The sequence below is a fragment of the Nyctereutes procyonoides genome, unplaced genomic scaffold, assembly GCF_905146905.1.
Source record: "Nyctereutes procyonoides isolate TBG_1078 unplaced genomic scaffold, NYPRO_anot_genome, whole genome shotgun sequence".
Classification (NCBI taxonomy): domain Eukaryota; kingdom Metazoa; phylum Chordata; class Mammalia; order Carnivora; family Canidae; genus Nyctereutes; species Nyctereutes procyonoides.
The window spans coordinates 71044182-71057171 of record NW_026575052.1 but is presented as its reverse complement, the minus strand read 5'-3'; the positions used below and the strand labels follow the sequence as shown (position 1 = coordinate 71057171).

The 12990-nt window shown below is 38.6% G+C and overlaps 1 protein-coding gene across 1 annotated transcript in view; it reads left to right on the top strand.

Annotated features, from left to right (window-relative positions):
- ARMC3 (armadillo repeat containing 3) overlaps positions 1–12990 on the top strand; it is an 85343-nt gene that overhangs the window by 33503 nt on the left and 38850 nt on the right. The window lies entirely within an intron of this gene.

Sequence of the window (12990 nt, the reverse complement as noted above, 5' to 3'; positions counted from 1 at the left end):
CTCTGGGATCATGCCCTGAGCCAAAGGCAGACACTCAACCGCTGAGCCACCCAGGCGCCCCATGGAGGAGGAGTTTTATGATAGGACTTGGCTTATGTGATTATGAAGGCCAAGAAGTTTCATGATCTGCCATCTCTAAACTGGGGAACCAAGAAGGATGGTGGTATAATTTAGTCTGAATCTGAATTGCTGAGAGCCAAGGGAGCCCATGTGCCAGGGCAGGAGAAGATGAATGTCTCAGCTTAGGCAGAGCAAGTTCACCTTTCCACCTTTTTTGTTCTATTTGGACCCTCATCAGATTAGATGATGCCCACCCACTTTGGTGATTGCAACCTTTACTCGGTCTACTGATTCAAATGCTAACGTCTTCCAGAAACACCTTCACAGACACACCCAAAAATAATGGTTTACTAGCTATCTGGATACTGTTTAGCTCAGTCACGTTGACACATAAAATCCACCATCATAATACATAAGTTATTAATTTCTGTGTATGTTATTGTTTTGTGACATTGTGGCTAAAATTACTCTTTCCTAACTTGAAATAAATCTTCTTCCACCTCCTCATATACCTAATCTTTTTCTTACCCTTTCTTTCCCTTTTTCTACTCCCACACATTTTATAAAGACCTTAACGCAATGAGTAAAAATCTAACAATGCCTGATTAAAATACAGCCAAAATGTAGAAACATCAGAACAAAATTGTGTTCCTTTAATAGCTACCGTCTTTGACATGGTAATTTCTGAAATTCAAGGTCATCATCATCTACATGAAAGCGCACAAACTTCTAGAATATTGAGTCATACATAGTAAGTAGCAGTTTGAAAATAGCATATTCAGTGACTGTTCCAGAATAGTCACGCTGGTGCAAAAGTCTTATCAGTGACACTAAAACACTTTTATCTCGGGTGCATTTAGATTTATATATTACCTAAAATACTTTAAATAGGCCTCCAGAGTGTATAGATGTCTTAATTTGATGTAGGTTTGCCTAAGTTTTATCATCTCACAGTTTTATATAAAATCATAGAAAATTAGGATGTTAAGTAGCTTCTAAAAGAGGCTGCCTCCAGATTCTCTCTTGCAATTTAATCATCTATTTCACAGTTTTGTCATCTAAGTCTATAGTTCCATTTTGTCAACATAGAAAGGTCAATTAAGACTAAATGATGATGCATATATCTTTATTTTTGTAATTTGTTTTAATTTTTATAAATTTTAAATTGCAGTTATTTCTTTAACCTATTGTATATTGTCCATTATGATTTTTTTTCAATTTGTGTTTGTTATGGGAAATGGGACATGAATAAAAGTGGTTTTATTGATGTCTTTTGAGGCCTATAGAGTTTTTACTTTGGACTCTTTGAGCTAAAAAATATTCAAAGTAAATGTTTCTGATGAGGAAGTGGAGTCAGATTTGACATGTTTGTGCCAATGCTGAAGACTAGAGTTGACAAAGATTTTATAGTCAATCAAAAGGAATGAAAACAAATAAGCCACATTGTCTATCCTTGTAGCAAGCCTCTTAGAGTATTAATTAGAACCACAACAGAAGAGACAGCAACCATGATTGATTATTTTTAAGAAATGTTTTCTACTCAGATCATCTTTAAAGATGTATTAGCTTAAACTCAGCATTGGTGAGTATTTCTAGCATCACCTTTTAGAAGCAGGGCCTTAGATTACCTTTCTTAGCTATGCGGTAGGGGATGGGGGGCTGAGTCATGGCTCTGCTGCTGGGGTGGTGGGACTGGGGGATGGAAAGAATGTTCCTTTCCTGCCACACCTAAGTGGTAAGAGAAGGCAAAAAACCAGAGCTAATGTCTTCCAGGTGCACTGGGTAACTGTTTAGATACCTGATAATTGCTAAGCTAATTTAAAAAAAAAAAATTACAGTTAGGCATTGTGAATACTAATTTGTTTGTTAAAAGGCAGCTCCTTCTCTGACATTCATGTCCCTATGTGCCCAAAATGGTTTTCTATTGCTTAAAGTCAGGGCACCTTCTGGAGTTGAAGGACCATTTCATGAATTGAGTAATCTCTGATGTGTTATGATTACATGCTGATATAATTTCCTTTATGTAACAATGGGTTTTTGCCTGGAAAGTTGTGGGTAAATCAAAATTTTCTAAATTAAAGGAAAAAATCAAGGAAGGAAAAATATACTTTGTGGTGACCCTTTTTGTAAAACTGGCAAATGCTTTTTTTTTTTTTTTTGCAAATGCTTTTAAAACATAAAATATCTTACAGCCTGAAAATAGAATTTTATACATATTTATAATCTAAAATACCTAAATTCAGATTTTCACACATCTTGTTTTCTTAAGAAGGAAAATACACTCATATGCAATAGAATGGTAAGATGATGAGCAATTTTGGTAGCAATGATAAATAACCAGACTATAACCATAACCCTTTCAACTTTAATTATAAATGTCACCTTAATTGATGCCAAACGATCTTGCCTAATGAGTATTCTCTGTGAATGAGGCTTCCTAGATGTACAAGTTTTTAGTATATTTGAAAATTCTTTATAATCCACAAATCTTTAAAAAATTTTAATGCATTTGAATTAAAACCTTCTAAAATGCTTTTCTCCCAACCTTTGAAACTGATCATACTGTTATTAGACTTTTGGGGAAGGGTTATGGTTGCCATTTTGAGTTGATGCCCATCATGTGCTGTAAGGTGGAGGTGTCAGGGCCCCATAGGGAAGGTGGATGCTTGCGTTGCTCTGAGTGTGGCCTGCTGGGGGCAGGGCCTTTTGGGTATTTATACATTTTGTCGACTCTTCTACTGGCAGGCTGTCAGTATCTATTTTTCACTGCTGTCTGTAGATCTGATTGGGAGAACTGATCCTGCCAAAATTCTCTTCAAATCCCTTCCTTTCAGTTACTTAAAAGTTTGGATATCAGGTAACCAAGCTTTATCAAATTGTATATAAAAGCTGTGAGGGCTGAGACCTCTTCTCTAAGTGATAATTTAGTCTTCAGTGGCCATTTCTTCTTTCCTTTCTCTCTTCCCTTCTTTCTCTCTTCCTTTCTGGTAATTGTCATGTATATTCTGGATATATGAAGTGTTCAAGTATTTGAGTTATAGAAAACTGAGACTGTACTTAAAAAACAATAATAATCTAACAGATGCAAATCCCTTTTCATACAAATAAGCCAGCGTTGGGGAATGAAATGATGAAAAGTAAAGTATTCTGGAAATACATAAAACTTCCAGTAGTATTTTGCGTCAAGCCTTGTGGATGGACTGTTCTCTCTGCATGGAATGTTCTTTCAATACCAGAATGCCTGTGGCTCACTCCCCCACATCCTTCAAGTCTGTTCAAATGCCACCCTCTTAAAGAGACCCACTGTGACAACATTGTTTACAGTTGCGCCCACACACACTTTTTCTCAAACCTCCTTCCTTGCTGCCCTTTCTCCAGAGCACTTATGATTTTCTGACATACTATGTAACTCACTCATTGTTTGTTATTGATTTTCTATCCCTCACCCTCCTCTGACAAGCCCTCATGAAGGAGGTACCTTTGGCTGGTTAATTCACTGATAATCAACCAAACATCTAGAATAGTGCCCATTGTAGAGTAGGTATGTGGGGGCAAATGGACTTACCAAAAATATGATGGAAAGCAATAGGATAGTGAAAAAAACAGGTCTATCTGACATCAACTGATGCCCGGAACTTAAAACAGAAAGTGATCATCTCTGTTGTTTCGTGTGTTCATTTTTACATAATTTGAATCACAGAAGCAACAGTGGAAATGCAACCTCTAAGAGTTTTCTAGTCATACCTTACATTTTTTATTATCTGCAATGTAAAGATCACTTAAAGTGGATAAAAACATGGAAAGGCCACGAACACAAATAAAAGTAACAGTCTGAAGGCATAGGAAAAAAGGACAAGAATAGCCAGATTCACTTATCTAAAGTGACAGAGGAAAAAGAAGAGTAAAATTATTTTTTAAGTGAATAAATTAAGAGACAACCTCCTTTAGGAAGAAATAGGTGGAAATAGAAACGAAAGAGCAATAATGACTTTTTATAGAAAAATGTAACCCACTGGGACACCTTGGTGGCTCCATGAGGTAAGCTTCTGACTCTTGCTTTAGGCTCAGGTCATGATCTTAGGGTCATGGAATCAAGCCCTGTGTCAGTCTCCATTCTCAGCAGGGAGCCTGCTCCAAGATTCTCCTCCTCTCCCTCTGCCCCTACCCTGCCCCCTCATGTGCCAGCATGTTCTTTCTCTGTCTCTAAAAATAAAGGAATAAATCTTTTAAAAAATAGAGCGCATTTAATTGCTCTGGACACTGTTATCCTTTCTTGGTTCACTGCTAATCCTTCTGAAAATTCTCAATTTATAATACTTTTTGAAAAAAGAAAGTTGTTGATTTTTGATCTAGGAAATACCATTTCAATGAAAATTCATATGATATTTACCTCGTTCTCTTCTATCCAATTATTCATATCAAAGCTGTACATTATTTATGCAAATACCAAGAGAATTATTCCTGGTTGACATTCTTCTGAGGGGTAGATTCTACATATTAACAAGAATATTTTAAACTGTTAATTTATAACATCACTGCCATCTGTTGGATCTGATCAGAATTAGAGTTTTTGAGTTGTCCTAAGAATAAAAAGAGTTCGATGTTTTTCATTTTCCTTGCTAACAATGAGTAACTTCTGGCTATTAGTAAACTATGAAAAGATTAGAAAATAGTATGGTTGGTTACTAGATAGCTCTTAAAAGATACAGTTATTTTAGGAAATAAGAATAAAATAAAAACATAAAAACTAATAATATAATTAATGCCCATAGATAAGTAAGTACAAACTATGGTTTTGCTGTAGAAAATACATAATCAAGTCTCTGTTGTTTATACATATATCATACTAACACCTGATTCTTCATACTTATGTTCTCTCCATGAAGAACTGGGTGATTTCCCTAAAGCTTAGAGACCTTGTCTCCATTTCTTTGGGTGTTTTTTTTTATACCACTTCTTGGCTTTCCACAACAGCAGTGCCTTAAGTAAGCTCTAAATGACAACACCATATAGTGGTTACTTAAACAAACAAAAATTGATTGATTGCTGGGCCACCCCAGGCCTCCACAACACAAGAGACAATGCTCTTCTGTAGGGACCATTTTGCTATTGTGTGATCTACAGTCAACCACAGCAAAGGAAGTCAGGAATCCCAAAGGGAATCCAGAAAGAGACACAATGCCCCCAATTTATATGGATGTCTGAGTACTTTGGGAACTTCTCAATGTTCTTTATTATCTATGGATAACCTGTCATTTTGTATTATCAGTATTAAAATTTCTATTCACTAACATAGAAATAAAGCATGGACCAAACAGTGGAATTATTCATGGAGTACTGTGCCTGAGAAAGCCACGTAATGTGTAGAAAAACCACTTCAAAGGTGTGCCATGGGGGCACCTGGGTGGCGCAGCTGGTTCAGCCACTGCCTGCAGCTCAGGTCACAATCCCAAGGTCCAAGGATCAAATCCTGCATTGGGTTCCCAGCTCAATAGAGAGTCTGCTTCACCCTCTGCCCCTCCCCTTGCTTGTCTTTTCTTGTACTCTCTTTCAAATGAATGAAATCATTAATGGAAAAAAAAAAAAAAAGGTGTGCCACCTATGGAACTTTATATAGCACTTCAAGGCTGGGCTTCATCTATTCACAGTGACCCAATTCCCTATCAATCACTTAGCACTATCAGGGGAGAGCCTGACCAAAAGCCATTTGTTGGAATGTTAAATCTCTGTAGCATGTATAGAAAACACTTTTTAGAGCTTTTTTTTTTTTTTTATTCTTACCCCATTAAGTAGAGTTGGAGGAAGGTGATATATTTGTATATTTATTTTTACACTTGTACGCTTAAGTATATAGACAAATGCTATTTCTCAGAATTGGCTAGGGTGCACTGAACCTTCACAGTCATTTTGAAGGAGGAAAAAAAAAGGTCTCCCCTAAAGTTGGCAAAACAGCACCAGCTTCACTTCCATCTCCGTTCCTCTACAGGAAGAGATGGGATGATGGCTTTGAGATGGCTCGACTCGTGCAACCTCACCCTCTGAAAAGAAATTTTACCCTCTATTCTAGAACCTAATCCTTCTTGGCCAATACACGCAGATTCACTTAGAGTAAGTAATCCCGTCCCTTTGAATACTTTGCCATTAACGAAACATCGACTGTAGAACGAATCCACCGTGATTTACAAAATAAACGTAGGCTCATGAAAAATGCAAACTCATGGTACAGACTTGATGGATCGGTTGGACTTCAGAATGCTGAAGCCGTGCAGTTATTGTCTTTGTTGCATCAGGGTTTTTCCCTGGGAAAATGTTTCCAGAGCTTGGTGGTGGTTTTTTTTCCCCACCTCTGCGAGCAGTGGAGGGAACTGTGTCTTCATACTGACCCCTAGTGGTCGTTCAGGAGCGAGTTGGGGGAGGGGCAAAAAAAGGGCCTGGAAAGCTCGCTCCGTATTTCAATGAAAGGCACACTAATTTAATTTGAAACACTCTCTGGCGCGTCTAAAATAATATTTTTAAAACATTATTAAAATATTGTCATCTCGTAAGCATTTCATTGTGTTTTTGAAGAGAGAATATTCTCCTGCTCCATGTGTGTTAATAGATGCTTGCGTTTGTCTCTGGTCCCTTTTAAGATGCAGTCGCTTTAAAATGTTTTGACACATTCATTGTTCTGGTGACTGAATATGGGCTGCGCTACATAACCATATAGGATTAATAGCATATGCTTGGATGGCATCAATTAATCTCATTGTTATTGTAGTCACTCTGGAGTTGATTTTTTGCTCTTGACTCCACATAATAGAAAAGATTATTTTGTTTTAAAATTCTTATTAGCATCACTTTGTTGTAAGATGCTACCTCCTTTTAATTAGACCGCTCACAATATGAGCATCCTACAAGATAAGTGAGTTCGTTTCATGACCTTTTTAGGAAATTCAGTTTTGTAGAAGGATGTTTCAAACTTTTGTATTGAGGACGATACCTCAAAGAACTTACAGTGTTTATTGACTATTTTAAAAGGCTTCTGAAGTTAATAGATCAAATAAATGGGAAGACTCTTTGTGGTAAATCTAAAATTGATTCTTGTATTATTACCATCCAACTTTACTGAGTGGGTCCTTTTCATTTCTACCTGTTAGCACCTGGATTCCTTCTCTGCCTGATAGAATGTTGTTCTGACACAGGCTATGATAGGTTGGAAAAATCATACTGGATTTGAAGAAAGATATAGAATGAAAAGCTGGATTTTACAATAAAACAGATTGATTCCATATCTCCATTTTGTGTTAGCTGTTGCCTAGTCAGTCTTCACAGTTTAAATTTTATTGGCTATTAGTTTTGTGAGGCTTTGTGAATCCCATGAAATGTTCATTTAGAAAATTGTCTATGCTGCTTTTATTACCCAGAGAGGAGAGACTGACATTTGCATAACCTTTTTAAAAAGTTGTTGGCACCTCTTTCAGCTTTAATTTCCAATATTACTGATTTTCACAGAGAATTATTAAATTATTGTGTGATTTTTTTTCCTCTCACACTCTCACTTTGAAGCAGTACTTAAAGCCTACATAAATTCCATTTTTACTCATCCTTGACTTTTTATATTAATCATTTTCTGTGACTTTTTATTCCCCCTCTCTGGAAATGGCCTTTATTGCTTATTGGCTGCACCTAAATGGGAGAGACCTTGGTGAGATTCCTGAAGAAACTGTCCCAGCTCCACCCCTGCAGGTGTAGGAGATTTGACCACTTAGCTGAAAAAGTGAAAATTTCATATGCACATGTAAATTTGGAAATACGATATTTTTCCATGGTACAAGAAATCAAGTGAGATAGGATATAGGAAAGTCTCTGCCTTGTGGTTCACTGAATGTCAGCAGACAGTGGTGATGATGATAGCTGGCATGTGTGAGCCAGGCCTTGAGCTAGGTACTTGATATGGAATATATTATTAAGTCCCCAGAGTGAGGATGCCTGGGTGGCTCAGTGGTTGAGTGTCTGCTTTTGGCTCAGGGTATGATCCCGAGGTCCTGGGGTCGAGTCCCACATCGGGCTCCCCACTGGGAACCTGCTTCTGCCTCTGCCTATATCTCTGCCTCTCTCTGTGTATCTCTCATGAATAAATAAATAAAATCTTTAAAAAATAATTGTCAATTGATGATTGTAAAAAAGTTTACAGACTAAAAGACCACTGGACTTTTAATCCTGTGTTGGTTGTTGACTTGCCTCACAAGCAAGTCTTAATCTCTCTAAATGTTATCTTTCTTCACTATAAAAGAGAGAAAAGCGAGCCTAAGTTATCTATTATATTTTGTGCATCTGACTACGCTCTATCCAGTATCATAGGGAGTCTTGAGCACAACTTCCACTAGGAACTAGCTGGGATCACTCTTTACCACTTTCATCATTTTGTCTCAAAGGTAAAGGATGTTATGTTTTTAGGTTTCTTTTGTAATTCTCTCACCATTACTTGGGGATTCTTTACATCTAGGCCTTATTGTAGGCTGCAGGGATATCCTAGGGAACACAACGAAGGTTCCATCAGACTGCTGTCATGAAAGCTACATTTCGCACAGGGAGGCAGACCATAGGGAGTAACTTTAAGAAGGTAATTTCAGAAGTGATAACAGTATCAATTAAATAAAGTAGCACAACGTCCTAGAGAGGAGCCTGCGTGACACTGGGGTTGTGAGAGGGGTCGGGGGGTTTACACAAAGCTTGTCAAACGGCCTCTCTGAAGAAATGACATTAGAGCTGATGAAAATAAGAAGCCCTGGCAAGGCCAGGGGTTTTCATGTGCCGTCACACGAAGGCATGCAGCATCCTTATTATTTAGTTAAGGAAATCAACATGGTACCTCTAATTACTTTGGGATTGCGTCACTTGTCACATACAGATACGTAAATAGACTGATTTCCCAGTGAAACAGAAACATTTGGTAACTGCAAAAGCCATTTATTATGAGTATTCCAACACCTTGACCATTATTTGTACTTTATCAGGAGACAAGTCAGTCATGTATAATGAAGACGGTTGTTCTTTCCTGATGGCAGCTAGTTAATTATGGGCAGGCGTTCCAGCTTTTGAAACAGACGGTGGCATGTATGGAAGTGAAGTATTGCAATTGAACAGATAGGTCAATAAGGATTCCATGTCACTTGTAAGAAAATTACATTTGATTTCCCTAGACTTTGATTGACTGCCTCATAATTGGTAACAAAAACCTGCATGCTGTTCGAGAAGGTGCTGGGTTAGCATGTACTAGTCTCTTTGCAACTGGCCCCTTTCTCTTTAGAAACCATGATGTCATAGCAACCGTAGCAGAAAAGCACACCCTGGAAGTCTCAAAATTATGCCACTGAGATACATCAGTATGAGAGAAGCAATTCGATTTCACCTACTTTAAAAAAATCATTTTTCACCTTTTTCCTATTTTGCTATAGGGTGTAAAACTGCGTGCGTTTGTTTTTGTGACTGGGTTTTACTTTCATAAATACAGACTATTTAAAAAAAACTTTCAAAAAATTTTTAAAAATAAATTTAAAAACCTTTCATTTTAAGCATTTGCCCACAATGAATTGTGCTTCTCTCCCTTACTACTAATAAGTTTCTTTAAACACTATTGCTTTAAAAGGAGAAAATTCTCTTGGCTACTTTTGCGAGCCCTGGAATTCAGCCCGAGTCGGAGGGCAAACATCCCCATTCTTCTGCGACTGTGGGGCTGCGGCTGGGTCATAGCTGTTTGGGATGTACTCAGAAATTGATCGATTTAACGAACACACTCGACTTCTTGGATCATTACTTTTGTTGAAAAATTGGTTGGAACGAGAGTCAGGAATCCTGTTCACAGCATTCCAAATCTGGCTGCGATAACCAGGAGACCTGTTTATCACACCGGCCAGGGTCCCCTCCCCACGCGCCTGTGTAGACTCGCTGGGAGCTGAGGAGGCTCAAACACACCACCCCTGAGCCTGTGCAGGAGCATCTCTCCTGACCCCTTGCAGCGCGTCTGCCACCGGTATGTCTTCCTTGGTGTGACAAACCTTGCAGAGACATATGAAAAGTCATGCTGGTGGGAATGGTTGTAATCACTGTTAACAAACAAGGTTCTGATTGCCAATATTACCATCTGTTCCATCGGGTTCCACATATTACCCTGTATGTGGGCTCTGTTAAACAGATTTCTCTACTGCCCAAGGTCACCCTTGATTCATGTAACAAGCCTCTGCAGATGGGTTACACATGAACCTCCAAACTGCAGCAAGGATTTTCTGAGAAGTACCAAATGGTGTCATCTGATGACACGACCCAAATAAATGGAGTCAACGATGTCTGCAAAGACAAAATATGGACAGCCTTTGATATATAAAGAGATCAATCCCTAAGACGTTGTCTGAAGTGCAAGATATGATTTGCCAAACTCCATATCAAAATTATTTCACTAAATAATTAGGGAAGCATTGGAGATGGGGAGAGCAGCTCTAAGTGATACAAGCAGAGATCTCAGTTGTGTTGGGTCCTATGCCTTCTTGCAAACTTAACGCTGATTTTTCTCTCATCCTCTCTTGACTCCTACTGAACTTTTCTTCATCACTCCCCTTAAGTTGAGTCAAGTCAACTTCTCAGCACTGGGCATAGAAATAAGAGTCAAGTACTGCCTCTAAGAAGTGGGGACCAGTGTAGACATAACGAGAGGGGGAGTGAATACCAAGGAGAGGCACTGATGGACCAGAATGACCCTGAACAGGAAGGGACAGCTGAGGAGGTTTGGAAGGGTGAGCTCCAGTTCCCCAGGCAGAGGTGTGGATGGGTAGCGACAGGCCTTTTGGCAGAGAAAACCTGAGTGCAAAGACACACAGACATGAGATAGCAGAGTATTCTCCCAGTGATCATATTTTTCCTTAAACCATGTTCTTAGTATCCATGCTATTAAGTGTTTTTTCATTGTGGGCTCCAGGATTTAAATGAAAAGCTTTGTGGTAAACTCCTTTCCACAACAAGCTTCTGTAAAATAGTATCTTAAGATCGTTGCATTCTATGTGACCATTTGAGCCAAAACATCATTTTTTAAAAATGTATACATGTTTAGCAAACAAATGATTTTGAGCTCATGTAGAAAAGAGACACATGATATGTAGTTTGGGGGGGGTCAAGGTATGCTTCCTTGAGGAAGAGGTGTTTGTGCTGAGCTTGACAAGGTGAATGGGAATTATCTGGGGGAAGAGTCATCATGAGGTGAGAAGGATGGGCATATGGGAACACCCAGAGGTAAGATGGAGCCCTGGCATGTTGCAGGTCGCCAGAGAGGCCCAGAGCACAGAGCCACAGGTAAAGATGAGAGAGGGCGGGCGTGGGGGTGCAGGTGGACTCAGGCAGGGCTTTGGGGGCCATGTGAGAAATTTGGGGCTTCATCCTGAGCAATGTGAAAGCAGAAACATTTTAAATAGGGGAGAAATCTGATTATGTGCATGATATATATAACTATAATAATCTGATTATTATTTCAAAAGAAAACTTTAGCTCCAAGTTGGAGAAAGGATTGGAGGGGGAGAGGAGAGACCTGTTAGAAGGGAATATAATTCACAAGAGAGGATGTGGACGAGATTGAATCAGAGAAATGGAGCTGGAAAGGGGAGAGATTCAAGAAATAGGGAGAATGGGGTGCCTGGGTGGCTGCGTGGTTGAGCGTCTGCCTTCAGCTCAGGTCATGATCCTGAGGGTCTGGGATCGAGTCCCACATCGGGCCCCCTGCAAGGAGCCTGCTTCTCCCTCTGCCTTTCTCTCTGTGTCTCTTGTGAATAAATAAACAGGATCTTTAAAAAAAATAGGGAGGAGGAAAATAGTCAGGACTTGGTAATAAATTGGATACACATGACACATCGAACTTCACTTCTGTTTATGTGTATCAAATTATATAAACAGATGTTTTTATACTTTCCCATATTTGGGTTTTAGTTTTTCTGAATGTACATTTTAAACTCTTACTTGATTAAACTTCAACTGATGGAGGTTAATGATAGTAAAAATCAAAATATTTTCTGATTATCATGATGACATATGGCCCTATAATTCTGGATTTTGTAACAAAGCAGTTTGACTTCTGTCCCATTCATTTGGATAATGCCATACTATCTAGGAAACAGAAATGTGTTTTTAAAATATGACAGACTTCAGCTTGTGTACATAGTAGACACAGAGAAAATAAAACAGAATGTCTTCGGTTTGAAACATGAAATTAATGCGATTCTGTTTTAAAAACATAAAGTCTGTGCTCTATTTCTATAATGAAATTAGTTTTTTTAGGTAAGAATAATAGCTTGGTTTTTTTCCACCATAATAACTTAATCTCAGTTATGCTTTTTACACTTAAACAGACCGCACAGAGCATATTATGGGCAGGTATGTACGTTCAATGCAAATTGTTCTCCCAGCTGCACGCGAATGATTTGTCTTTGGTGCTGGCAGTTATGTTCAATTTAGTAAAAGCTATGTTCCGCTGTGTACTAGAATCTTTGATTTCTTAAACAGCTAGGATTTTATGTACTTCTCTTTACTGGCTCATAAAGAGCACAGAAAAGAGCAGAAGGTAGGGATATAAATGAGCCAAGGCAAAATATGCCTTTGTCCGTGAGAGAGGAGGAAGCGAAACCCAAGCACAAAGGCTGTGCGCAGAGGCACATCTGATGAAAATTCCTGTATCTCGCAGCCCGTTTTGTGTGTGTGTGTGTTGTTGTTTTGTGTTCTGTTTTGTTTTGAATAAATAAGAGAAACTGAAACAACAGAGTGTGATCCTATGTATGCACTTGAATTTTCCAGAAAACCCCTGATGCATACAAAAGACAAAGCCCTGGAGAATTTCCTGGTATGCATTTACCTATAATACTTGTAGCTTCTATCAGGGCTGCAATGAAATAATTCCACAGTGTGCTCCTC